We start from the raw sequence: 27,743 nt of genomic DNA, 5'->3' as shown, positions 1-27,743 counted from the left end.
TCTGTTTTGGTGTGTGTGCATGGGTGTAAGTTTGTGTGTAATGCTTACAATTGGGTTGATAGCTAAATTGTGCTGTTCTTCAGGGAGCAAATAGAATGTGCAGATTAGGCCTACTCTTTGAGAAATATGTTCGTCCACCACAGCAAACCACATCATCACACATCACCCTTCTTTTTCTCTCTGTCCTTCTCCCTCCATACTCCCTCGTTTTCCAACCTCACTTTTCCCTTGGCTGTGGCCAGATTTGCCTTAACCCTTGTGTTATCTTCGGGTCATTCTGACCCATCAGTCATTGTGACCCACCGTCGTATTGCGACAGATTTACCTCCTACAAAAACAAAGTGAAGCATTTTCTTTTAACTGTCGGGCTGTCTCAGACCCCCCACATTGCAATGGTTAAAAGAAAATAATTTTTATTTGTTTTTGTATTGGGTAAAATTGGGTAAACACAACGGTGGTTCGTTATGAACCTTTGGGTCATGTGACCCGAAGGCAGCACAAGGGTTAATAAAGCTTCATAGCTTTTCCAATTTGCTCAAATCTGTTGTGGCTGTCACACCCCCACCACAGATAGACACAGACAGACAGACAGACAAAGAGGGGGGTGGGGGGGTCGGGTGGAGGACAGAGAATCGTGGGAAAGTAAAAGAAAGGATGCTGAAATGCATTGTTTCCTGTGGACCTAAACACTGTGGTCATGTCTCCTCCTCCTAAATCACTCTCCATACCCATACTGTGTGTGTCTGTGTTTTTTGTGGAGCTAATGAATATTATAATCCATTCACTCCATTCACCCAGTGCTCTAAGTAATGTCTGGATGCTGCCTCAAATATGTGTTTGAACAGTTCTCCTCATACACACATATGTATATACACACACACACACACACACACACACACACACACACACAGACACTCTAACTCAGTCGAAATCCAATCAAATTACAGTGAAGGAACAGATGTTTAGGCTCTTAATTAACAATCAGATTTGACAACGCTTTCAAGAGAACCTTGTCAGGTGTGTAGTGGCTGTGTCTACTCTGTCTCAGACTTTTTGGTGGATAGGAACCAGAGGCTCCAGAGTCTTACAGTAATTCCATGTCCTCTAGTCTAGAACCTTTAAGCTACCATATTTGCCAGAATCCTGATGCTACCATGTCTTCTAGAACTCTGACACAACACTCATCCAGACCAGATTTTAACCCTTGTGCTGCGCTTCGGGTCACATGACCCAAAGGTTCATAACGAACCATCGTTGTGTTTACCCAATTTTACCCAATACAAAAACAGCAATGTGGGGGGTCTGAGACAGCCCAACGGTTAAAAGAAAATGATTCACTTTGTTTTGGTATGCGGTAAAGTGGTTGCAATACGACGGTGGGTCACAATGACTGATGGGTCAGAATGACCCGAAGATAACACAAGGGTTAACAGAGTAGGCCAGACTTGACCAGATCATGCTAGGCCAGACCAGACCAGTCTGAAACAGACCAGATCAATCTGAAACAGACCAATTACCAACCCATGGTTGTCCAGACTAGACATGAACAGATAAGGCTAGATCAGCCCAGAACAAACTCTACCATACTAGGCCAGACCAGACCATTCTAACGCCAGGGACACATTGGCTGCAAAGCACCTGGACGCGCTGCGCAGTGCCACGATCGGCTACGATCGGCTATGACTGAGAAAAAGCTGTTCACACCAGACTCACATTTCTCCACGCCGGTCACCAAGCCTTTCAGCTACTCTGAGCTTTCCTTTTTCACTGACATGGTACATAAACATGGCATAGGCTATATTTGGGAAACGTGTTATTCCAACAGCATCCCAACATTGATCCTTCTCTACGTTGTCCTTGTAAAATTGGTGCTGGGGGTCATACAACTCCCTATGCTTTTCAACTTCTTAACATTTAATGTCGTCCATCTCCATGAATTTCTCGCTGATTTTCAAAATCGACTTGGGGGTTCTCTCTCGGTAGACTATGTCTGCACGCGTGTGTGTTGTGTGCAACGCGTGACAACTTGTTTCTCTCAAACAAACAAAACAACTACGACTGCTGGCTCAACAGATCAACAGATCAATCCGTTTAATTTCATTAGTTTTTATCAGGGTAACCACATGGAATGGCCGTTCGTTACCAACATTGTGTAGTGAGGTTTTATATAGAGTGAATATTATTCGTAGGCCTCCAAAGTAATATTAAAAAAATTATGATAAAGTCTACAACTTTACAAATGTTCACCGTGGTCTACAATTAATGTAGTAAAATCTTAATAACATGCTTTTTTAGACAAATATATCAACTAATATGGTGCATTTTATCATCCTGCAGCTGATTTCGCAAACGTCTAGCGAAAAAATTTGACCAGCTGCCGAAACGATCGCTGCAGATCGCAGGCAATCGCGGCGCTTCGCAGCCCATCGCAACCAGTGTGGTCGGTCCCATTTGATAACATGGGCGCCGAAAGAAAAAAGGCAGCAGATCGCAGGCAGTGTGTCCCAGGCGTAAGCCATACTAGACCAGATCAGACCATGCTAGACCAGACCATGCACAGAACAGGTTAGACCAGATCACACCCCTCCTCTCTTGTGTCCCCTTCTCCTACATCCATCCGTCCCTCTCTCTCCTCCCATCTCCCCCGTCTTCCTTACATCCATCCCTAGTGTACTTCCCTTTCCCCCTCTACCCCCTCCTTCCTCCTATTCATCCCTGGTGTCTCCTCCATAAATGCTTTGATGTATAATTGAGTCTTACTCTTGGCTGCTCTTCTCTTCTTTCCCTCCCTTCCCCCTTCCCCCCCTGGACCTGGCTTGAAAGGTGGTGAAGGGGTAAAAGAGAAAGAGAGACACAGAAAGAAAGAGAGGGGGAGAACAAGAGAGAGAGAATTTGAGACAGGATACAATTTAAGATGTGAGCTATTGTCAGAGGTTGGTAAACTGTTTGGTTTTGCTCTGGGAATCTCAGATTGACCCCCCACATTCCGTAAAAGCCTGAAAGACTAGGCTAGAGAGACGATGAAGAGATTATGTAGATATGATGAGATGAAGAGAGGATGGAGCGAAAGAATAGCAACCCTCAACACAACTACTGAGCGGTTCATTTCCTTCAGATTGTCATGACTTATTAGTTGGAGCTGATAGATTTGATCTGACCCTGTCACAATGGCAAAACATCAGTGGTCACACCTCCGTCTCATCTCTTCATCCGTCTTTTCATCTTTCCTTCTCCATCCGTCTCTTTTTCAGTCTGCTGCAGAGCTACATGAAGTGATTGCAAACAGGTCTCTGTGGCACATGGGTCTGGTGTGTACCTCCATCTCTCTCTCCCTCTCTTTTGCTTTCATTCTCTTTCCCTCTCTCTTTCCCTTTCTCTCTCCATCTTCCTCATGCTTCTGCTTTTTTCTTTTAACTTCTAACTTCCTCCTTCTGCCAAAACCTGATTTCTCTGTTCTTTCTATTTTTTACTTTTTCATCTTTCTCTCTGATCGTTGGTCATTGGTATGATTATGTTGCTATTCATAAGGATATCAAGAGGAAACTGTCAGCAGTGATGTAAAGGAGTATTGCTTTTGAGATTCCTAATTCTCTCTGTGATATCTTTCAATATGAAACCTTGCTGCCACGAATCCCATTTCTGCAACACAGAAATGTTTTGCTGCCTCTCCTCTGTCTTGCCAGTGTTGTTTCCCCTAAGGACAAAAGGATGGTGAACACACAACCAAACACATACACACAAACATAAATTCACATACACTCCTCAGAAGACTGACCTGTGACTCTCTCCAAGCACTGGTATAATACATGAGAATTCACGCAGCAGTGTGTGTGTGCGTGTGTGTAAAGTTTGGCAGGATGGTATGGACTCGTGTTTCTGATGGACATACTCCTCTTAGCTGGTGTGAAGTATGCCTACGCACAATAAACATACATAGAGCATGTAAGGTGTCTACTTTACTAGGCTTGTGTGTGTGTGTGTGTGTACGCAGGCATGCATGGGTGCATGTACAGTTAGGTCCATAAATATTTGGACATTGACACAATTGTCATCATTTTGGCTCTGTATACCACCACAATGGATTTGAAATGAAACAATCAAGATGTGCTTTAAGTGCAGACTTTCAGCTTTAATTTCAGGGTATTTACATCCAAATCAGGTGAACGGTGTAGGAATTACAATACATTTTATATGTGGCCCCCCCCTTTTTAAGGGACCAAAAGTAATTGGACAATTGGCTGCTCAGCTGTTCCATGGCCAGGTGTATGTTATTCCCTCATGGGAGTTCGTTATTTCATTGACAAGGAGCAGATAAAAGGTCTAGAGTTAATTTCAAGTATGGTATTTGTGTTTGGAATCTGTTGCTGTCAACTCTCAATATGAAGTCCAAAGAGCTGTCACCATCAGTGAAGCAAGCCATCGTTAGGCTGAAAAATCAAAACAAACCTATCAGAGACATAGCAAAAACATTAGGTGTGGCCAAATCAACTGTTTGGTACATTCTTAAAAAGAAAGAACGCACTGGTGAGCTCAGCAACACCAAAAGACCCGGAAGACCACGGAAAACAACTGTGGTGGATGACAGAAGAATTCTTTCCCTGGTGAAGAAAAACCCCTTCACAACAGTTGGCCAGATCAAGAACACTCTCCAGGAGGTAGGCGTATCTGTGTCAAAGTCAAAAATTAAGAGAAGACTTCACCAGAGTAAATACAGAGGGTTCACCACAAGATGTAAACCATTGGTGAGTCTCAAAAACAGGAAGACCAGATTAGAGTTTGCCAAAAAACATCTAAAAGAGCCTGTACAGTTCTGGAACAACATCCTATGGACAGATGAGACCAAGATCAACTTGTACCAGAATGATGGTAAGAGAAGAGTATGGAGAAGGGAAGGAACTGCTCATGATCCAAAGCATACCACCTCATCAGTGAAGCATGGTGGAGGTAGTGTTATGGCGTGGGCATGTATGGCTGCCAATGGAACTGGTTCCCTTGTATTTATCGATGATGTGACTGCTGACAAAAGCAGTAGGATGAATTCTGAAGTGTTTCTGGCAATATTATCTGCTCAGATTCAGCCAAATGCTTCATAACTCATAGGACGGCGCTTCACAGTGCAGATGGACAATGACCCGAAGCATACTGCAAAAGCAGCCAAAGAGTTTTTTAAGGCAAAGAAGTGGAATGTTCTGCAATGGCCAAGTCAATCACCTGACCTAAATCCAATTGAGCATGCATTTCACTTGCTAAAGACAAAACTGAAGGGAAAATGCCCCAAGAACAAGCAGGAACTGAAGACAGTTGCAGTAGAGGCCTGGCAGAGCATCACCAGGGACGAAACCCAGCGTCTGGTGATGTCTATGGGTTCCAGACTTCAGGCTGTCATTGACTGCAAAGGATTTGCAACCAAGTATTAAAAGTGACAATTAGATTTATGATTATGTTAGTTTGTCCAATTATTTTTGGTCCCTTAAAAAGGGGGGGGGGCACATATAAAATGTGTTGTAATTCCTACACCGTTCACCTGATTTGGATGTAAATACCCTGAAATTAAAGCTGAAAGTCTGCACTTAAAGCACATCTTGATTGTTTCATTTCAAATCCATTGTGGTGGTATACAGAGCCAAAATGATGAAAATTGTGTCAATGTCCAAATATTTATGGACCTAACTGTATGTGTGTGTGCTATCATAGAGCTCTGAGGAGGTCTAAAAAGAGAAATCCATTATATTGAATATTCAACTTTCAAAATCAGCAATTACCAAATAGTTAATTTCCCATTCGTACACTGTATAGGAGAGCTGTGTTCAGATGTTGAGTCCCAGATGTGCCTCTTCACAGATGAGAGCTCTCTGAGGATAGGATCCACACAAACGGCCCGCTCCTTCAGATAATTGAACAATGCACACAACCAGTGTACATGACTAATTAGGGGGAACTTGTGGATGAACCTTGCCCTGTCTCCCAGTCTGTCTTCTCTTTGCCATTAACACATACAAAGGTTTGTTGGAATTTAAATTGTATGTATCTCTCTCCCCCTCTTTTTCTTGCTGGTGGGTTCCCACGCACGCGCACACATGCGTGCATACACACACACACACATATTTCTCTCACTAACTGTCCCTGATTCCCCTATGTCTTTATAAGACCAAAGTACTGGACTGATTAAAGTCTGTGTTTTATAGTGAAAGGGGAAAATGGGATAAAATAAATAAATAAAACCAGAGTCGAGCCTCCCTCAGCTGTGGCCGTTTATATGATAATCAGCTCCACACTCATTTGCATTTAATTCTATTAAAAATTGACTTTTACTTAAAGAAGACAGAAAGTTAAGGAGATATAAGAAAGACATACTCCCGCTTCCCTTTTATTAACTGACTAAATTATTATTCTCCAGCCAATAATTTGGTGCCTGATTACCTTTTGCATTTTTTACTTGTGTTATGAGTCAAATTTCAATGTTTTTTGTGCACTGAAAGGACTGCATACAAACAAAATGAAAAAAGTGAGTCATAATATAAAAAACTACAGAGATACGATATCTGGGGAAATTGTGAGGTGTGCTTGTGTCAGTTGCAGATGGGTCCGTTTTTTTACTTACATTTTACAACTGATATTTCTGTATATTTTAAATAAGTATGCATACTTATTATTTATGAAGATTGCATAGATTAAAAAGCATACATTTGTTTCTGCTCATTTCCACTTCAAATAAGACTGAAGTGTTATCTTCTCATTTACGAGATTCTTATCATACCCTGCAAGAGGGAATGGTGATAGGCTATGTGGCAGCCTCACATTGTTGAAACAGTTGCATCAAAACGAAGAATTTGAACTTTTGCGTAAGCCACACCCACCTTAGTTAACGTTCTTAGTCCGTCAAGCGTTGTTTCTTTGTTTAACATGTAGTCTGCTGTATGAGTAGCATATTGTACCATACAGTGTAAGTGATTCTTTTTTGAGTAATACCTCCAAATCGAGGGAAACAGATTGCAATATGCAGTGGATATACTCAGACTAGTCAAATAAACAAGGAAGGGGACATATCAATAAATACATTTACATTTATACATTTAGCATATCGCTTTTATCCAAAGCGACTTCCACGAGAGAGCTTTTGTAAAAGTGCATAGGTCACTGATCATAACAACGAGATAGCCCTAACATTGCGAGCAACCAAAACATGAAGCATACATTGTGAAAAACCAAATAAGTGCCAAAGGGAAGAACCATAAGAGCATGCAGTCAAACAAGTCACAATTAAATAACATGAAACTCAAAAAGTGCAAGAGTGTACCTGCAGAAAAACAATCAACAGTAAAATATTTCACAGCGAGTACAATCATTTAAATCAGTTACAAATAACCAACAAGAGCAACAAGTCTCTCAATAAGAGTCATTGTGATCGTGGAGGAAACTAACATCAGGTCCAGCCAAGCATTCCTAAGTGCCGTTGTACTCCCGGAACAAGTGTGTCTTGAGTCTTTTCTTGAAGGTGGGAGACAGTCAGTGTCTCTGATGGAGGTGGGGAGTTGATTCCACCATTGGGGGGCCAGACAGGAGAAGAGCTTGTGTTGGGACCAGGCGCTCTTGAGCGGTGGGACCACCAGACGGTTGTCAGAAGAGGACCGTAGGTGGCGGGTGGGGGTGTAAGGCTGGAGGAGAGACTTGATGTAGTCGGGTGCAGTCCCGTTCACCGCTCGGAAGGTCAGTACCAGAGTCTTGAATCTGATACGTGCTGTGTCCCCCTCAGTCGGGGGATCGACACGTACAGCTGCGTGTCGTCAGCATAGCAGTGGTAGGAGAAGCCATGGGAGGTGATGATTGGTCCAAGCGAGGTGGTGTACAGGGAGAAGAGGAGGGGTCCAAGGACGGAGCCCTGTGGGACACCAGTGGAGAGCTGGCGTGTGCCTGACACTTTACCTCCCCAGGAGACCTGGTAGGATCTTCCCGACAGGTAGGATGAGATCCACTGAAGTGCAGTGCCAGTGATGCCCATCTCAGAAAGTCTGGCGAGCAGGATTTGATGGTTAACCGTATCAAACGCTGCAGAAAGGTCCAGCAAAATGATGACGGATGACCTCGAAGCAGCTCTGGCAGACTGGAGGGCATTGGTGACTGACAGGAGGGCAGTTTCTGTGGAGTGGCCAGTCTTGAAGCCCGATTGGTTGGGGTCAAGCAGGTTGTTCTGAGAGAGAAAGTTTGACAGTTGGTTAGATACAGCGCGTTCAATTGTTTTAGAAAAGAAGGGTAGCAGTGATACCGGTCTGTAGTTCTGGAGGACGGCTGGGTTAAGGGAGGGTTTTTTGAGTAGAGGGCTAACTCTGGCCTGTTTGAAGGCAGAGGGGAAAGTGCCGGAAGTAAGAGAAGAGTTGAGGACATGGAGCAGAAAAGTTATGATGGAGGGAGAGATGGTTTGAAAGAGAGGGGAGGGGACAGGATCAAGGGGACAGGAGGTGGGGCGATGAGAGAGAATGAGGTCAGAGATCTCTGCCTCAGACAGGGGAGAAAAAGAGTTTAGACATTTAGTAGGGTCAGTCATAGAGGGTGAGTGGATAGGAAAGGTGGGTTCAGGGAACCGACTGCTAATGTCAGCAACTTTTTTCTCAAAGGAGGAGAAGTCGTCTGCTGTCAGGGTGGAGGGGGGTGGGGTGGGGGAGGTGGGTTAAGAAGGGTGGAGAAGGTAGAGCAAAGTTTGTGAGGGTTTGAGGCAGAGTTCATTTTGTTCAGGAAGTAGTGGGTTTTAGCATCAGTTATGCGGGCAGAGAAGGATTTAAGGAGGGAGTGATACTCCATCTCCTCTCAGCTGCCCGAAGGATGGACCGTTCTTCACGAACAACATCCGTGAGCCACGGGCAGGAGGGAGAAGATCGTGCAGGCCTGGTTGACAGGGGACAGAGTGTCCAGTGATGCAGTTAAAGTGGATAACAGGGTGTTGGTGGCAGTGTCAGTGGGGTGGGACATGAACTCGTTAATGGGAGGGAGGATGTTACAATGGAGGAGAAATGGGAGGGGGATAGGGAGCGGAGGTTGCGGCGGAAAGTTACGAGTGGAGGGGAGGTAGGAGGAGTTGGAGGGAGAGAGACAGAGAATTGGATAAAGGAGTGATCAGAGATGTGTAGTGGGGTTACAGAGGTTAAGTCAGTGATACAGTTACGTGTCAGGATGAGGTCGAGCTGTTTTCCTGCCTGGTGGGTCGCCGGTGTGTTCAGCAGCGTCAGGTCGAAGGAAGTCAGAAGAGACTTGAAGTCGACGGCCTGCGTCCCTTCGAGGTGGATGTTGAAGTCCCCAAGGACTATCAGCGGTGTTCCATCATCCGGGAGGACGCTGAGGAGCATGTCCAGCTCCTCCACAAAGTCGACTAGCGGCCCTGGTGGGCGATAGAGGACAACTAAAAATGCTTTGATAGGATCAGTTAGAATCACATAATGGTGTTCAAATGATTTGGCAGTAACAGGGAGTGGGGTGTATGTGTATTTAATATGTGGGGAAAGAAGCAAACCTGTCCCACCACCTGCCCGGTTGAGCGGGGCGAGTGAGAGAACGAGTGGTAGACGGAGAGAGCAGCTGGAGTTGCAGTGTTCTCTGGGCGGATCCATGTCTCTGTCAGCGCAAGGGCATGCAGAGAAGCATGGGATGCAAACGCCGGGATGAAGTCTGCTTTGTTCACAGCAGACTGGCAGTTCCAGAGCCCTATAGAAAGAGAGAGGGCAGGTGGAGAAGATCTGGATAGGTGGCTAAGATTAGAAGTGGAATGTATATACTTTGTGACATATCTACGCCTACGTCTGCGAGTGTTGTAATGGACGGGAATGCTGAAGAAACACATGCTAGCTATGAATATGTTCTGGGTAGAATAGAATACAAATAGGGTGATACTTATCAGAAGAGGTGATTCACCTCGTCGGCCATCCTCGGTGGACTCCCGCAGGTAGACTCCCTGTCTTTGTTCGGCCGAGGCTGCCAGACTCTGCAGTGCTAGCCGCCTTAAATATGCTAAAGGCGCAGCTGACAATGGCCCTAATTATGTAAACAAAGCCAGGGTCTAACTCTGCGGCAAGTACCCTGAAACTCGGTCTCTAGCTAGCTACCTATTGACCAATTTAGCTGCTATACCCTTACCCTCTGTCCTTGAGACAAAGTTTTAGCTAAACACAAATGAATGAAACAAACTCTGGTTACTTACAGTCAAGATGGCAGTCACGAAGTACACTCAGTAAGACACTATTCGCTCTGTGAAGCAAAGCATACTGTACTACACTACAGGACAGTAGTACTAGTAGAGGGTCAAGGTTAAACTGCTTCAGTGATTAAAGCAAATCAATTCGTAATTGGTTGTTATGGCATCATGTTCAAGTTTATAATCTACGATTCCGAATTAAAGTAGGCAATGTGAATTTTCCAGCACAGACCCACTTACTAGAACTAAATATGTACTGTTGGAGTGTAGCTGGCTAGTAATCTGTTGTCTTGGTCTAGCTAGAGCTAACGCTTTGTTAATATCCGCATAACTGGATTTTAAAGGATTACCTAGTAGGTAAGCAGCCGCGCTCGTGCACGGTCTTACAAACAGTACCAATGAGCCTTACAGTGCGTTCACACTGCAGCGTTTTTTAACGCTCTGCATCGCTTGCCTTCCCACAGTACACCACGCTCGGGGGCGTGTTAGACAAGTTAATACAGAGTTGTAGTTCTCTAAGGTCACTGTTGTAGTCATGGCCAAGCGTGCAGATTTGGGTTCATGTACTCACAATATCGATCAAAATACCACTTTTACACAACATTTATGTAAGTGCAAGATTTTACTAGTGCAAGATTACAGTAGAATACATGTTACGCCACCGGTCACTCAACCAGTCGTTTGTAGGCTGGGCTAGCGAGCTAGCAGTGGCACAGAACAGTCACGTAATGTGACGACTACATTTAAAAGTAGGCTATAAAAACACACTAGGAACAATGACGACATCGGCAACCATGCACCATGCATTATTAGTTTAATGTAATCTTTAAATTCAGGCTCGTCACATTAGTAACTTTGTTCTGAACAGAACTGGGTGTGCAGACACATACGAAAAGTTTCTCCTCCATCTTGAAATTGTCAAACCTAGAAATGTTTACCATGACGAACAGTTGCTACGTTACAAGAAACAAGAAAACAATCCGATTGGCCAACGCTAGCGTTTTCACGCTCCTCATTTACATAAAGTTGAGAAAATCCAACTTGCAACGCTCCGCTCCGCTCCGCTCGCCTTCCCACAATGCCCTACGCGAGCGTCAACGCCTGGTTTCATTGAAAATGAATTGGAAGCCGACGCCGCGCGCCGCCCGCTCCGCTGCAGTGTGAACGCACTGTTACGGTATCGCTCGGGTTGAATCTAACTTTACGCAACCTACCTTATCTTCCTTAAAAACTAGTATCTCCCACATATCTAAAGTAACACCTGTTTGATGTGCCAGTCCATCAATGACATGCATCCCACAAAACTATTCATTGACTACAGCAAGTTTAGACTTTTCTGAGTCACGTAACTGAGTATAACCATCGATTATTTCTGGCAGTATTTGCATACAATACTGAGCGAGTATTTCACAACATTTCTTCTCAGTACTTGCTCTGTCGCCTACCATATTAGTAAAAAAATTTTTTATCCTGTCTGAGAGCCCACCCCTATCGTCCTCTACATGCACCGTGTTGACTACATCATGCACCATTTCAACAATTGTGTCGAAAGTTAGAAAGTTAGTACCATCAGAAAAACAAACCCCAGCGGTTCTGAATTTGTGGCCCACTTTACTAGTACCGTCTGTTGTAACAGTGCGTTCACACTGCAGCGGAGCGGGCGGCGCGCGGCGTCGGCTTCCAATTCATTTTCAATGAAACCAGGCGTTGACGCTCACGTAGGGCATTGTGGGAAGGCGAGCGGAGCGGAGCGGAGCATTGCAAGTTGGATTTTCTCAACTTTATGTAAATGAGGAGCGTGAAAACGCTAGCGTTGGCCAATCGGATTGGTTTCTTGTTTCTTGTAACGTAGCAACTGTTCGTCATGGTAAACATTTCTAGGTTTGACAATTTCAAGATGGAGGAGAAACTTTTCGTATGTGTCTGCACACCCAGTTCTGTTCAGAACAAAGTTACTAATGTGACGAGCCTGAATTTAAAGATTACATTAAACTAATAATGCATGGTGCATGGTTGCCGATGTCGTCATTGTTCCTAGTGTGTTTTTATAGCCTACTTTTAAATGTAGTCGTCACATTACGTGACTGTTCTGTGCCACTGCTAGCTCGCTAGCCCAGCCTACAAACGACTGGTTGAGTGACCGGTGGCGTAACATGTATTCTACTGTAATCTTGCACTAGTAAAATCTTGCACTTACATAAATGTTGTGTAAAAGTGGTATTTTGATCGATATTGTGAGTACATTAACCCAAATCTGCACGCTTGGCCATGACTACAACAGTGACCTTAGAGAACTACGTGGCGCTGCGTGGCGCTGCGTGGCGCTGGCGCTGCAGTGTGAACGCACACTGCAGCGTTTTTTAACGCTCTGCATCGCTTGCCTTCCCACAGTACACCACGCTCGGGGGCGTGTTAGACAAGTTAATACAGAGTTGTAGTTCTCTAAGGTCACTGTTGTAGTCATGGCCAAGCGTGCAGATTTGGGTTAATGTACTCACAATATCGATCAAAATACCACTTTTACACAACATTTATGTAAGTGCAAGATTTTACTAGTGCAAGATTACAGTAGAATACATGTTACGCCACCGGTCACTCAACCAGTCGTTTGTAGGCTGGGCTAGCGAGCTAGCAGTGGCACAGAACAGTCACGTAATGTGACGACTACATTTAAAAGTAGGCTATAAAAACACACTAGGAACAATGACGACATCGGCAACCATGCACCATGCATTATTAGTTTAATGTAATCTTTAAATTCAGGCTCGTCACATTAGTAACTTTGTTCTGAACAGAACTGGGTGTGCAGACACATACGAAAAGTTTCTCCTCCATCTTGAAATTGTCAAACCTAGAAATGTTTACCATGACGAACAGTTGCTACGTTACAAGAAACAAGAAACCAATCCGATTGGCCAACGCTAGCGTTTTCACGCTCCTCATTTACATAAAGTTGAGAAAATCCAACTTGCAACGCTCCGCTCCGCTCCGCTCGCCTTCCCACAATGCCCTACGCGAGCGTCAACGCCTGGTTTCATTGAAAATGAATTGGAAGCCGACGCCGCGCGCCGCCCGCTCCGCTGCAGTGTGAACGCACTGTAAGAGTGAGGTTGTCTTCGTCTATCAACCTACCTTTAATCTGCTGCAAGCATACGTCTCGCCTCTGGTGTTACATTTTTACATGTTGACACGCTAGGTAAACGCTCCGTTTCTAATCCCGATTTTTTTAAACGCAATCTATTACTTCCGTTGCTTTGTTCATACTTACCCCTAATACCGAAGTCAGCCCCATTACGGTCTGCCTAGTTTTTCCTTAAATACACGACCATCTAACGTTGGGACTAACGTGTTTCTGGTCTGATCTTCAGCTTTAACACTTCGATCCTGCCAGTACAGTATTTGATCATTTAAATCGGTCATTTTGTCCGGTAAAGCTACATCTTTCCTCTTGAGGTTTTTGCTTTTCTTTGTATCTTTTACCCTAAGACTTTGCATTTGGAATTGTTGTCAATGTTCTGCTCTAGTCTCTCTCTCTCTGTTTTGAGCTCTGCATTTACTCAAACTCATGCGCTACTTTCAAATTCCCTTTACATTGAGCTGTAAGGTGATCTATTTGATCGTCTTTCCTCTTAATTGTTAGACTTTGTCTTTCCGTCTATTTGATTAATTTAGTTTTAAGCGATTTTATTTCTTTCTCAGCCTGGTATATTTTAAGCCCCATATCTTTGCGTTCCTTAGTTAATTTATCTACTTCTACTTTTCCGTACTCTATTTTAGTGTCGTTAACTATGCTAACTTGTTCCTGTAAACCAATCACTAAATCATTAGCTTCTCTAACATCAAAAATGTCATTTTGACTTGTCTCAACTGCAGCATGAGACGCGCAGGGCGGAGTTTCTACAACTTCACGCCAATATGGAGGGGGTAGCTCAAACACCTCACCGAGACACAATACTTTATCACAAACTCTGTCAAAATTATTGAAATTTTTCATTAGTCTATTTGCAACTGTATGCACTCTCTTCCATATAACATGATCGAAGTCATATTCATGAAGTTCAAAGTTATGTTTTACTATATTAAATTTCACAAGGAGCACCGGCATTTGAAATGCTAATTGTACGCGTAATAATCTCCACGATGACGCCATTTGTTAATGTTTCTAATGGTAATTTACTACAAACCCTACAACAATTTGGATCAAAAATTATACCTAAACTAAAGTATTAGTGTGCTACTCCCCCTCACCTGTGAATGTAATTTCAGCAGTTTTTGTGGTTTTCTGTGAATCAGCCATGGTGTTGTGGATACTTTATAGAAAAATAGCCAAGAAGAAGGATTTTTCATGCTTTTTTCTTTAATAGCCCTGACTGAATTTCCCGACAGACAATAATAAGCCAATGAATGGTTCAAATTTGTGTTACGTGACGAAAACATTTGCATACCACTACCATGAATAATTTTGGTAGAAACATTTCTTAAAAACCAGTTACCAAGAGGAGAGGTGCCAATGTTTATTGTGTTCGATACATTAAAAATATATATGTAAAGTGTCTTAAGATATGTTTAAAAAGCCCGTCACCATGACCGAGACCTTGTATATGGAGGACCAAACCTGCCAAAATTAAAAATAAATAAATAAATGTATAAATAAATGTATTTATACATAAACAATGTAAATATATAAAAATAAATGTATGAAAACATCTTAATTACGTATTTACATGGCCATTTATTTTTGTATTTATTTATTTCTGTGTACATTTATTTCTGTATTTATTTATTTCTGTGTACATTTATTTCTGTATTTCCTTGTCCTTAAGCTAATGAGGTAAGCTGTCAATCAATGTATATCACGGTGTCACCTTAACCCCATTGGTTGATCGGTATCAGAGTGCGAAGATGGACTTTCCATGCCTGGGGTTGCTATGACTACCTTAGTAAACAAAAGACTGCACACACGCAATAGATAGTGAGATATGAGAGTTTTGGCTAGTTAACCTTGCTAAAAAAAAGTGCTAGTCAAGATGTTTAACTTTTTCGCGTTGAGGCTCTGGATACCAATTTGTACCATTTAGCTCCCTGCAGAGTCATAAAGAGAAAGAGTTGCGTCAATTGCCTTTACGTTCATGGTACTGTACTGTACTGTAGGCTAGTTAGAACTAGAGCGAGCTAGCATCAGTTTCAAACACAGCAGCATCGTCGTTGAGGAACAGTTGTACTGTACTGTATGATGGAGTTGTGCCAAGGTAAGAATGTGGAAGTTCTTGGCCCATTTTCTGGCATCTAGTACATTTAACATTTCAGTATCTTAAAGTGCCGAGATTTTTTGATGCTAGCTAGACATGTAGAAGCCAGAACGTAGCAAAAACAATGTGCTACGAAGTGAGTGATGACCTGTTTATGTAATGATCAGTGTAGCTAGCTAATTTAGTGCACTATTTATATTTATTGAGAAACTAATGCCTACAAACAAGTTTGTGTGAGAGGAAAGCTGTATTTAATTATTAATCCGTAACTGTGGTCGCTTATTTGCACCATAGTCTGGGGGTTTGTACAGTAAGAAATTGGATGATATTATGCATCTAGTACATTTAACATTTCAGTATCTTAAAGTGCCGAGATTTTTTGATGCTAGCTAGACATGTAGAAGCCAGAACGTAGCAAAAACAATGTGCTACGAAGTGAGTGATGACCTGTTTATGTAATGTTAAGTGTAGCTAGCTACACTTAACAGAAATAAATAAATACAGAAATAAATACAGACAGAAATAAATCTATCAATAAATATATTGCATACATAGAAATAATTTTACAATTAATTTACTATAGTCTTTTATTTTCTACGTAATTTATTTCTGTCTGTATTTATTTCTGTATTTATTTATTTCTGTGTACATTTATTTCTGTATTTCTTCATCCTTAAGCTAATTAGGGGGCGGGATCAGGGCGGGATCGGGGCAGGACGTTCAGACAAGCATTATGCCATAGCAATCCACACTCGTGTCGACGAGTGTGTCAGACGGGTCAAACTAAGAAACTTGAATGAATTAAGACGTAGCTCTAATCATTTTTATTTTAATCCAGTGTTGTAACATTACATAAGTAGCCGGGTAACTTCCCTAGCAGGTCACAAATACATTATGTAGATTGCATATCATTGAAATGGTGCGGTCTAGTTTATAAGCATGGTTATACTACTATACTCTGCAGTTAGACCGACACAGGTGAATCTCAGTAAATTAGAATATCATGGAAAAAGGTGAAATTCATATATTATACAGAGGCATTACACACAGAGTGAAACATTTGAAGTGTTTATTTCTTTTAATTTGGATGATTATGGCTTACAGCTAATGAAAACCCAAATTTCAGTATCCTAGAACATTTGACTGAAAAAGTTAAATATTGTAGACTCATGATGTCCTACTCTAATCAGCTGATTATCTCCTGTAACGGTTTCCTAAGCCTTTAACCCTTGTGTTATCTTCGGGTCATTCTGACCCATCAGTCATTGTGACCCACCGTCGTATTGCGACAACTTTACCGCATACCAAAACAAAGTGAATCATTTTCTTTTAACCGTTGGGCTGTCTCAGACCCCCCACATTGCGATGGTTAAAAGAAAATTATTTTTATTTGTTTTTGTATTGGGTAAAATTGGGTAAACACAACGATGGTTCGTTATGAACCTTTGGGTCATGTGACCCGAAGGCAGCACAAGGGTTAAATGGTCTCTAAGTCTGGTTCAGTAGGCTACACAGTCATGGGGAAGACTGCTGTCCTGAAGACAATCATTGACACCCTCCACAAGGAGGGTAAGCCACTAAAAGTCATTGCTAAAGACGCTGGCTGTTCCCAAAGTGCTGTATCCAAGCATATTAACCCTCGTGCTGCCTTCGGGTCACATGACCCAAAGGTTCATAATGAACCATCGTTGTGTTTACCCAATTTTACCCAATACAAAAACAAATTAAAATAATTTTCTTTTAACCTTTGCAATGTGGGGGGTCTGAGACAGCCTAGCTGTTAAAAGAAAATGCTTCACTTTGTCTTTGTATGCAGTAAATCTGTCGCAATACGACGGTGGGTCACAATGACTGATGGGTCAGAATGACCCGAAGATAACACAAGGGTTAATAGAAAGTTGAGTGGAAGGGAAAATTGTTGTAGAAAAAGGTGCACAAGCAACAGGGATAACTGCAGCCTTGAGAGGATTGTGAAGCAACGGTCATTCAAGAATTTGGGGGAAATTCACAAGGAGTGGACTGAGGCTGGAGTCAGTGCATCAAAAGCCACCACGCACAGATGTATCCAGGACATGGGCTACAACTGTTGCATTCCTCGTGTCAAGCCACTCCTGAACCAGAGACAACGTCAGAAGCGTCTTACCCAGGCGAAGGAGAAAAGGGAAAGGACTTGCTCAGTGGTCCAAGATCCTCTTTTCAGATTAAAGTAAATGTTGCATTTCACTTGGAAATAAAAGTCCCAGAGTCTGGAGGAAAAGTGGAGAGGCACAGAATCCAAGTTGCTTGAAGTCCAGTTTGAAGTTTCCAAGTGATGATTTGCAGAGCCATGTAATCTGCTGGTAGGTCCACAGTTTTATCAAGTCCAAAGTCAATGCAGCCGTCTACCAGGACATTTTAGAGCACTTCATGCTTCCTTCCATTGACAAGCTTTATGGAGATGCTGATTTCATTTTCCAGCACGACTTGGCACCTGCCCACACTGCCAGAAGTAACAGAACCTGGTTTAATGACCATGGTATCACTTGATTGGTCAGCAAACTTGCCTGACCTGAACCCATAGACTCTGAGTATTGTCAAGAGGAAGATGAGAGACACCAGACCCAACAGTGCAGACGAGCTGAAGGCCGCTATCAAAGCAACCTGGGCTTCCATAACACATCAGCAGTGCCACAGGCTGATCGCCTCCTTTCCATATTGATGCAATTATTCATGCAAAAGGAACCCAGACCAAGTATTGAATGCCTATATGAACATACTTTCCAGTCGGCTGACATTTCTGTATTAAAAATCCTTAGGTTTATTGGTCTTGTGTAATATTCTAATTTTCTGAGATACTGAATTTTGGGATTTCATTAGATGAAAGTCAGAATCATCAAAATTAAAATGAACGCTTGAAGTATTTCACTGTGTGTGTAATGCATCTGTATAATATATGAGTTTCAACTTTTGAATTTACTAATCAAAATAAACAAACTTTTCCACAATATTCTAATTTACTGAGGTACACCGATACTCATAGTTCAAGCAGTGCATTTGTAAGGGAGCGTGCTGCACATGTCATTATCAACAGGATTTGGAAAATCAACCGATGCAATAGGAGCTGTATTCCAATTTAAGAATGTCTTCAAGAATCTCTTTAAGAATCTCTTCATAACCTTCATGTGTTGTCATTAAATGTAACTTGGAAACAAGTAGTTTGTTCTGCATCTTTATTTAATCTTTCCCTACTATATAGTATCCTTTTATGCATGTGTAGTGCACAATGATTAAACCTCAAGGACTTGGTTGTGAAAGGCTACAGTACAACTACATGATAGTCAACATGACTATTCAAATATGTACACATGTTATTTTAGTCTCTGCTATGAAAAGAGTGTAAAGGGTGACACAATAAAGGTAACGCTTTTGTCTACACCGCGCTGTCTTGGTCTTGCACCTAGCATCTTGCATTTCATAATGGTTGGGTGTGATGCATGGGGATGTATTGCATGCTCCAAATAGGGAGTCGTGATGTAGGCTACGGCTTCCCAGCTGATAGTGAGAGGAGAAAGAGGTGGTTTGCTAAAGTCAACAGGAGCAAACTCAATATAACTCAATAACGACCACAATTAAAAGCATAGTAATGACAAAAATACTGTGGTTTAAATATAAGACAGCCCACTCCATCACATTTTCCCTCATCCAGAAATCTCTCATCCAGTGGTCTCCCATCCAGCGCTCCTTCAACTAGTGGTCTCCCATCCAGCGCTCCTTCAACTAGTGGTCTCCCATCCAGCGCTCCTTCGTCCAGTGGTCTGACATCCACCTCCAAGGCACTGGGCCTCCTTTTCAGCTCACATCAACATCAGTAGCAATGCCAGACTGCAAGGGCCATAGACACACACACATAAACAGACAGTAAGCTGTAATGATAATCACATGATGGACTGAATGTTACAATGGTCTCTAACTCATAGTTTGCTTAGTAAACATTCACTTTATGAATAGATTAACCATGTTGTACTATGTTCTTTGATGGTTCCTTGACACTGTATAATATCATCCAATTTCTTACTGTACCAACCCCCAGACTATGGTGCAAATAAGCGACCACAGTTACGGATTAATAATTAAATACAGCTTTCCTCTCACACAAACTTGTTTGTAGGCATTAGTTTCTCAATAAATATAAATAGTGCACTAAATTAGCTAGCTACACTGATCATTACATAAACAGGTCATCACTCACTTCGTAGCACATTGTTTTTGCTACGTTCTGGCTTCTACATGTCTAGCTAGCATCAAAAAATCTCGGCACTTTAAGATACTGAAATGTTAAATGTACTAGATGCCAGAAAATGGGCCAAGAACTTCCACATTCTTACCTTGGCACAACTCCATCATACAGTACAGTACAACTGTTCCTCAACGACGATGCTGCTGTGTTTGAAACTGATGCTAGCTCGCTCTAGTTCTAACTAGCCTACAGTACAGTACCATGAACGTAAAGGCAATTGACGCAACTCTTTCTCTTTATGACTGCAGGCAGCTAAATGGTACAAATTGGTATCCAGAGCCTCAACGCGAAAAAGTTAAACATCTTGACTAGCACTTTTTTTAGCAAGGTTAGCTAGCCAAAACTTATATCTCGCTATCTATTGCGTGTGTGCAGTCTTTTGTTTACTAAGGTATTCATAGCAAACCCAGGCATGGAAAGTCCATCTTCGCACTCTGATACCGATCAACCAATGGGGTTAAGGTGACACCGTGACATACATTGATTGACAGCTTACCTCATTAGCTTAAGGACAAGGAAATACAGAAATAAATGTACACAGAAATAAATAAATACAGAAATAAATAAATACAGAAATAAATGTACACAGAAATAAATAAATACAAAAATAAATAAATACAGAAATAAATGGCCATGTAAATAAATAAATACGTAATTAAGATGTTTTCATACATTTATTTTTATATATTTACATTTTTTTATGTATAAATACATTTATTTATACATTTATTTATTTTTAATTTTGGCAGGTTTGGTCCTCCATACTTGTATAGTATTAACCTCAATGTCTGCAATTTGACGGGTTGTAGGACCCGACAATCGGCTCCTGCTAATGTGAAATGATAAGCTTGGCTAGGTGAGTCTGCCGTGCCATGCGAAATCACTCACGCAAGACTTATTCGGCCAGAGGAATGCCGTGACAGGTAGCCGAAGGAGAACAGGATAGGGCTCACACAAGAGGCCAAACATAAAATGGATGTCTTTCAATTTTTTTCAAAATTGAATAGATTACGTCTTACTGCTGAACCCGGTTTTACAGGAAGTGGCTATGTTGTGCCGAAATGCTGAAAAAAGTTACAAGGGATAAACCAACTTTTTTCGTTCAGATTTCAATGCATTCCTATGGGATTTTGATCAACATGAATTTAACTTGATTTTTCTCAAAATGTATATGTTTTAAAATTGACTAAACATACCTTATTTTGAAGAAAACAACCGAAACTTTCGTTTAAGATATGTCTCCCGGTTGTGCTGACCTTCTATGAAAGGTAGCCAAAGCAACAAAAACTATAAACATTATTTTCATCCACTTCCTCAATGTGTATTGCAACCAACATTTGGTAGCATTAAGGTGTATGTGTCTACATGTTAACTGGCATATTTGTTTTTAATATCTCGCTAGTAGTCGCTAGTTATAGAGCTAAGAAAAGGACGTGGACCTAAAAATTCCGGTGCCAGATTTCTCAGTGGCGTTCTTAGCTACATTCAGGCTAACTTAGGCTTTCTGCGTGTTCGATTCAATGCGTTTGCTACCAGCGTTCCAAATTATTTGACAGTTGGTTAGCCTTGGCCAAAAATGACGCGTTCTATTGTCCACCCTACTCCTGGGTAGGGATGGGACGTATGGAACTGATGCATCGATGCTTGTGTCGCAAAACCAATACGCACTGTTTAAAAAAAAAGAAAAGTGTTTTGGAGCTTGTATCACATTATGATAACCACGTGATTGATGACGTTCAATGCTTCAAACGTCACGAACTGGTTCGAAGTTTGGCCGCTCTTCAAAACCAGAGCCATAGAGGGAACGAAGCCACCGCTTCTTGTTAACCCTTGTGTTATCTTCGGGTCATTCCGACCCATCAGTCATTGTGACCCACCGTCGTATTGCGACAAATTTACCTCATACAAAAACAAAGTGAAGCATTTTCTTTTAACTGATGGGCTGTCTCAGACCCCCCACATTGCAAAGGTTAAAAGAAAATTATTTTTATTTGTTTTTGTATTGGGTAAAATTGGGTAAACACAACGATGGTTCGTTATGAACCTTTGGGTCATGTGACCCGAAGGCAGCACAAGGGTTAAAGACAAATCACACATTGCCAGAGAAGCAGCACCTCAAACCAACATGACTCCAGGCATCGCTCGAGTTTCTTGCATCAGTCATTATTATTTATTATTATTATTGTAATAATTATAAATCTGTTCACTTATGAAAATGACGCCATCATATTTAGAGTGTTGTGTTATTTTATTGAAATGAAAAGTAACATGATAGGGCTAGGTATTCTATACAGTGCCCAGAAAACTAATGTTGTGATTCGTCAACATTGTCAACAGTAATAATAAAGTCCCCCCAGTTCATAATAGGCCTACATATCACAAATGTTAAGAATAGGAACAAATCAGTGTAATCTAGTTTAATTGATATAAAGACCGTATTGTATAAAGACCGTCCACCCGCATCAACAAGTAACAACTTTTTCGGTGGTGTAGCTGGTTAAAGCGATGTTCAACAACGTATTGTTAACGCAAGTCTGGATACCCGAGTTCGGGCCTCGCACCTCACAACATTTTCATGTGTGAGCACTAATATCAGATCAAAATGAACACATGTAGCCTTAATTAAAATATTAAATAACGTAGGGTAGGCTACCGTCGGAGAAAACCACTACGCCTCATTCAGCCAGTTTAAACGGCTGCTAGATGACACTGTTCATTTTCAATGCGCCGATAGTTCGGCTCTTTGGGCCGGCACAATCCGGAAGAAACCACCAAAGCTTCACAAGGCATCGTTCGCCCATCCCTACTCCTGGGGTACTTCCTATCGGATTTGTATGTTCCGTATGGCATTTTGCGCCTTAACGACCGAAAGCTTGACGGAGCTTCTTCAAGTAGTGACCAGTAGCTAAGGTAGGATTGGTCAAAGCCGTTTTGGGGCGTGGCTTTCGCGATAGGACAATTGGGTAATCCTGTGTAAAAATTGTTGTAACCCCGGTGGGTGTCCACTCCAGCGGAGCGGGCGGCATGTCGGCTTCCAATTTATTTTCAATGAAGCTGCAGACCTTAACGCTTGCGTAGTGAATTATGGGAAAGCGAGCGGAGCGGAAATATTCTCAACTGTATGTAAATGAGGAGTGTCGCATATTGGCAACGCTGGCGTTGGCCAATATGATTGTTTTCTTGTTTCTTGTAACATAGCAACCGTTCGTCATGGTGAACATTTCTAGGTTTCACAGTTTCAAGATGGAGGAGAAACACATTTTGTGTGGCTGCACACCCAGTCCTTTTCATAACAAAATTACGTAATGTGACGAGACTGAATTTAAATATTACATTTAACCCTCGTGCTGCCTTCGGGTCACATGACCCAAAGGTTCATAACGAACCATCGTTGTGTTTACCCAATTTTACCCAATACAAAAACAAATAAAAATAATTTTCTTTTAACCTTCGCAATGTGGGGGGTCTGAGACAGCCCAACGGTTAAAAGAAAATGCTTCACTTTGTTTTTGTATGCGGTAAAGTTGTCGCAATACGACGGTGGGTCACAATGACTGATGGGTCAGAACGACCCGAAGATAACACAAGGGTTAAATAATAATGCATGGTGCAGGGTTGCCGATGTTGTCGATGTCCCTGGTGTGCTTTTCGTGCTTTTAAATTCAGAACCAGCGACTTTCTGACTACTAGCCCGATTCTCTAACCGCTCAGCCACCTGACACCTGAGTAATTGCGTTCCATGCATCGGTTTTATTTACTGCTTTGTATCCACCGCTGACACTACTAAATATGTGTCGTTTGTCGCTAACTTCTTGCAGCAGTACCTCCATTTCAGAATTACTAAAGTTTTTCTTTCTTTTGGATTCGAGGCATCCACCGTCTTTTCGACATTTCTCTGTGTGCACACGGCCCTGCCATCTCATGCCCTTTTATGGGAATTAACGGGGAGTTTCCCTATGCTAAATAGTAGCAACGGGGCACAAGCTTTCAATTTACGACATATTGGGATTCATCATTCTAAGACCACACCTGCGAACAATTCTGCTGTTTAGGAACAAGTTATGAATCACACGTAGACTTTTCTTAAGAACAAATGTAAGAAATAACTTAGGAAAATATTGGTGAATGAGGCCCATTGTTATAAAAACATATTTTTTACATTTGTGAATCGATATGAATCGCTAGAAGACTGAATTGATTTTTCCCCCTCCCGGACATGACCTCTTTTCGAGACCTAAAAAATGCGTCCGGCAGGGATTCCAAAATCGTCTGGGATTTTTCCTCGTCGGATATTTGTGGGACAATCTACCAGAAAGGTACATTTCCACTTCTAAAAATCTTTGAAGGAAAAACTTTTTTTTTTTACCAGCATGCCGTTGAAGAGCTCGATGAGATCATCAAGCATGATCTCAACCTCCTTTTTGACTGTCTTCTTGAAGGTTGTTCCAATGTTTTCCTTTGTTTGTCCTGTTGTGGCCTCAGTAACCCACTGCATGTAAGACACCCGGGCGGAGCCTTCAAATTCCCTGAGCAATGGGACGTCCTTCTCTTTGCATTTCCCACAGTCATTGTACATGCAGTTTTTCTTGGTTTGGTCACAACAGATCTCTGTCATCAACGTTTCCAGGTCAGGGGTGTTAAGCAACTTCATGCTGCAATGCTTTTGAGCTACAAAGCCCAAGTTCTCGTGCAATTTGCACAAACATGTTTCCCTATCAGAAAGCGAGCGTTGGGTGCACAACCCAATAGGGCCGTAGTCGACAAAACAGAGAATAGAACACTGATTTTCTTGGATTCTCTGCCAAGTATTTCTTGTGCAGGTTCTTCTGCAAGTGTTTCTCTGGGTCTTTCACAAACTAGTTATTACGCCCTTACAAGTTTTGGAAAGGGTATCTCCCTTACGTTCCACCTTCTTGCGCGAGTTCTGACTGTAGAGAGAACTGTCATTGGTCGACCGCCTTCTCAGTGTTGCCAGATGCACGATAATTATCCTCCAAATAGGCTACGATCATTTTAAACCTTTGGTACGATACTTCGCCATTTCTGATCTTGCAACACTGAGCACCTTGCCGGTGACATTTGTATGCATTCACATGGTCATGGTGCAGCATGCAATACACTACCCCCCCCCCCCCTTCTTGCGTCATGTATGTATCGATCAAAATACAACTTTCAAACTAAAGTTGTATTTTGATCCTGTAAAGTAAATTCCATGTTTTGCTTTTAAGTACATTATATACGTGTGAAATGAGTTCCTGAAAGCATGTGCAAAGCGCTAAAACTTTGTCACACTGAAATGTGGAGTTAAACCGAAGGACAGTTTCTCTTCCGTTTTCAGATCAGGTTTTAATGGGCGGAGCCAAAAAATGCCCTATCTACGTCATTTCGCCCTATCTACGTCAGATCACTCAATGGCTCCTCCTGCTGTACTGTTATTGTAGCCTACATCAGCTAGCTAGCTAGCTTCAGGATGTCTCCCACCACCCGCAACTGCATCTTCCCTGGATGCAAGAACTTCAGCTGCGCTGTAACGGAATTTAAGTTCCCTATTGATAATGAAAGGAAAAATAGGTGGATAGATTTTGTGAAGAGCCACGCTTATGGAAAGCTTCGGATAAACTCCAACAGCCGCCTCTGCACTGACCATTTCACGGCGGACAGTTTTAACATGGACCAGAGACAGACGGGTTTCACCAACACACGGCTTCTCTTGCAGCGCGGAGCCGTACTGAGCATCGCCCCTCCGGCCGTTCATCCTCTGGTCGCACCTGGACCATCCACCGCCGCCAGCAGTTCATCACTCAGTTCTGTGTGCTTGTTATAATTATACTCGATAACTTTTCCAGAGGTATCTCTGCTATGAGTTAGTGCAAACCGCTAAATTGATATTAGGCTACTCGGTGTAGAATGATGGTATTTTGGTGAAATGGTAGCTAATGTGTTAGAAGTAGCCTAGTTGGAGAGCTCACTGTCTGCTGTCTCTGGTGTCCATTTTTACTGTTACAGCTCAGGGGAACATTTCATTTATATGCATATGTATGTTTCATTCATTGAACAAATAAATTCTAATTCTATAGACAAGTTTTTGAGCCGTTTCTGCTCTACTTCCTAAACTCCTCCCTTCGATGCAATCCACTTGCGTTCTGGCGGGCTGGGTTTGTTTTGCTAGCTAGCTCCGTTGTGCCGACAAAGCACTGATATCGCAGTGACAAAGAGGATATACAATTTACAACATGAAGAAAAGTGGTTCGGGAACGACGTGTGCGGTAGTTGGTTGCAAACACTCGAGAAAGCACCTGAACGAGTGGTTAGATAGAGTGCTACGACCACCAGTTTTAAAACCTAGAATCGCCTCTAGCCTGTTACAGTTATACTACAGTAGTATGCTTATTGTTTGTAGGCTATTCACATTTTGTTGGTGTTCCTTTGTCCTATTGTTGCAGTGGATTTAATAATTATACATTGATATGTGGATATAATAATTCAAACCTTTCAAAGTGCCAATACACACATCTGTAAAAGCCCGGCATGAGGTGTGTAGCCAACCGGTGCTTGTTTAAAGCAGTCATAACCGGGTTCATAGGAAGAATAGATAGATAAGTAGGCACTTCACGCAGTGACAAGCCACTTAAATAAGGATAACAGTGTACTGCCTGTCTTGTCCTTCTGAAGTTGTTAAATTGAATAGGCTGAACATCAACATGTAACAATAGCCTAGAAATTCCAAACGAATTAGCGGTAACACTTTATAATAAGTCGACGCTTTTTGGCATTTACAAAGTGTTAACTAATAGTTAGTTAATCCTTTATAAAACATTTTGAAACATTAACAATACATTATTAAATAGTTAATAAGCTTATTATTAAACACTATGTTGATCATTAATAAACACTGTTAAAAATTATGTATTTTATTCATAATACAATTCATAAGGTGTTTGATAACTGCATTATCATACTTTATAGACAGCTTGTTAATATAGTTGCAAACCAGTAGTTTAAAAGGTGTTAATGGTACATGAGCTGGTATAGAAAGCATTAGCAAATGGTGAACAAACCATTTACATTACCTTTATAAAGCATGAGTAAATAACTAACAACATATTTACTTATGTCTTTAATTAATGTATGCCAAGTCAAATACAGGATGTACACTATGCTTTGCAGATATCTTAACAACTATTTTATAAAGACTTACTAATGATGCAACTTCTGATTAGTAATGCAAGTTATAAAGCATTTACTAACTGTTAGTTAAGGCTTTTGCGTGACCTAATGTAAAGTGTGAACTATTTATGCCTTATTAAGCATTTATAGAAAGACTATAGGCCTATAGATGTTGTGTTTTTGTTTTTTAGAAGAAATAGCTGTTCATTTATTTACCTGGGTAATAAAATAGTATTTTATTTCCATTAAGAAGCAATACAGTAGAATTGGTATAAAAGTTGGTTACCCAAAGCTGTATTTTATTTTCCAAAAATGGCTGTAATAAACTGGAAATGTTTAGCTACTCCTCAACAGGTCTGCAAACGCCTTTGAAAGCAGAGATTTGTTAAAACGTTCAAATCGTTTTAACAAATTGAGGCGACAAAGCGTTTGCTGACCTGTCGAAGAGTAAACATTTGGTTTCTTACATACTACAACAATACGTGGGAAGATCCCAAATCAAACACGGCGAATCTGGAGCAGACGCCATCTTGTCAGAGCAATCAGCTGCACTTGTACTGGTGACGTCACTACATCTCCAAGGCAACATATCAACAACTCTTTTGAGAACGTCTTCTGAACCAATAAGAACAGCATATTGGTTCAATTGCAACAACAGTACGAGCGTTCTGATTGGCTAACGGGTAGTCATGCCAGCCGCGTATTAAGTCTTTATATATATCTACGCGCGTATTGACCTCATCTGCGGTCTGATACGTGTTCTTATTGCCCTCCGCTGATGTCATCTTCAAAATGAGCGAGATCGAAGAGTTTTACTAACCAGATGACAGTGAAGACATCAACAGCGACAAGGAAATTCTTAACTTTCTAA

The 27,743-nt window shown here is 41.7% G+C and overlaps 1 protein-coding gene and 1 long non-coding RNA gene across 2 annotated transcripts in view; one reads left to right on the top strand and one right to left on the bottom strand.

Moving 5' to 3' along the window:
- Nucleotides 1-27,743, top strand: part of cdh23 (cadherin-related 23) — a 415,870-nt gene that overhangs the window by 111,974 nt on the left and 276,153 nt on the right. The gene's annotated exons all lie outside the window — the stretch shown is intronic.
- Nucleotides 19,167-20,096, bottom strand: LOC134022081 (uncharacterized). The gene is made up of 2 exons (XR_009930611.1): nucleotides 19,794-20,096; nucleotides 19,167-19,290 (listed from the first exon to the last, which is right to left on the bottom strand). It is a non-coding gene; the product is annotated as an uncharacterized LOC134022081 (long non-coding RNA).

The sequence above is a fragment of the Osmerus eperlanus genome, chromosome 6 (genome assembly GCF_963692335.1).
Source record: "Osmerus eperlanus chromosome 6, fOsmEpe2.1, whole genome shotgun sequence".
NCBI classification, from domain to species: Eukaryota; Metazoa; Chordata; class Actinopteri; order Osmeriformes; family Osmeridae; genus Osmerus; species Osmerus eperlanus.
Note: the sequence above shows the minus strand (reverse complement) of the source record. Positions and strands in the feature narration are given on the sequence as shown.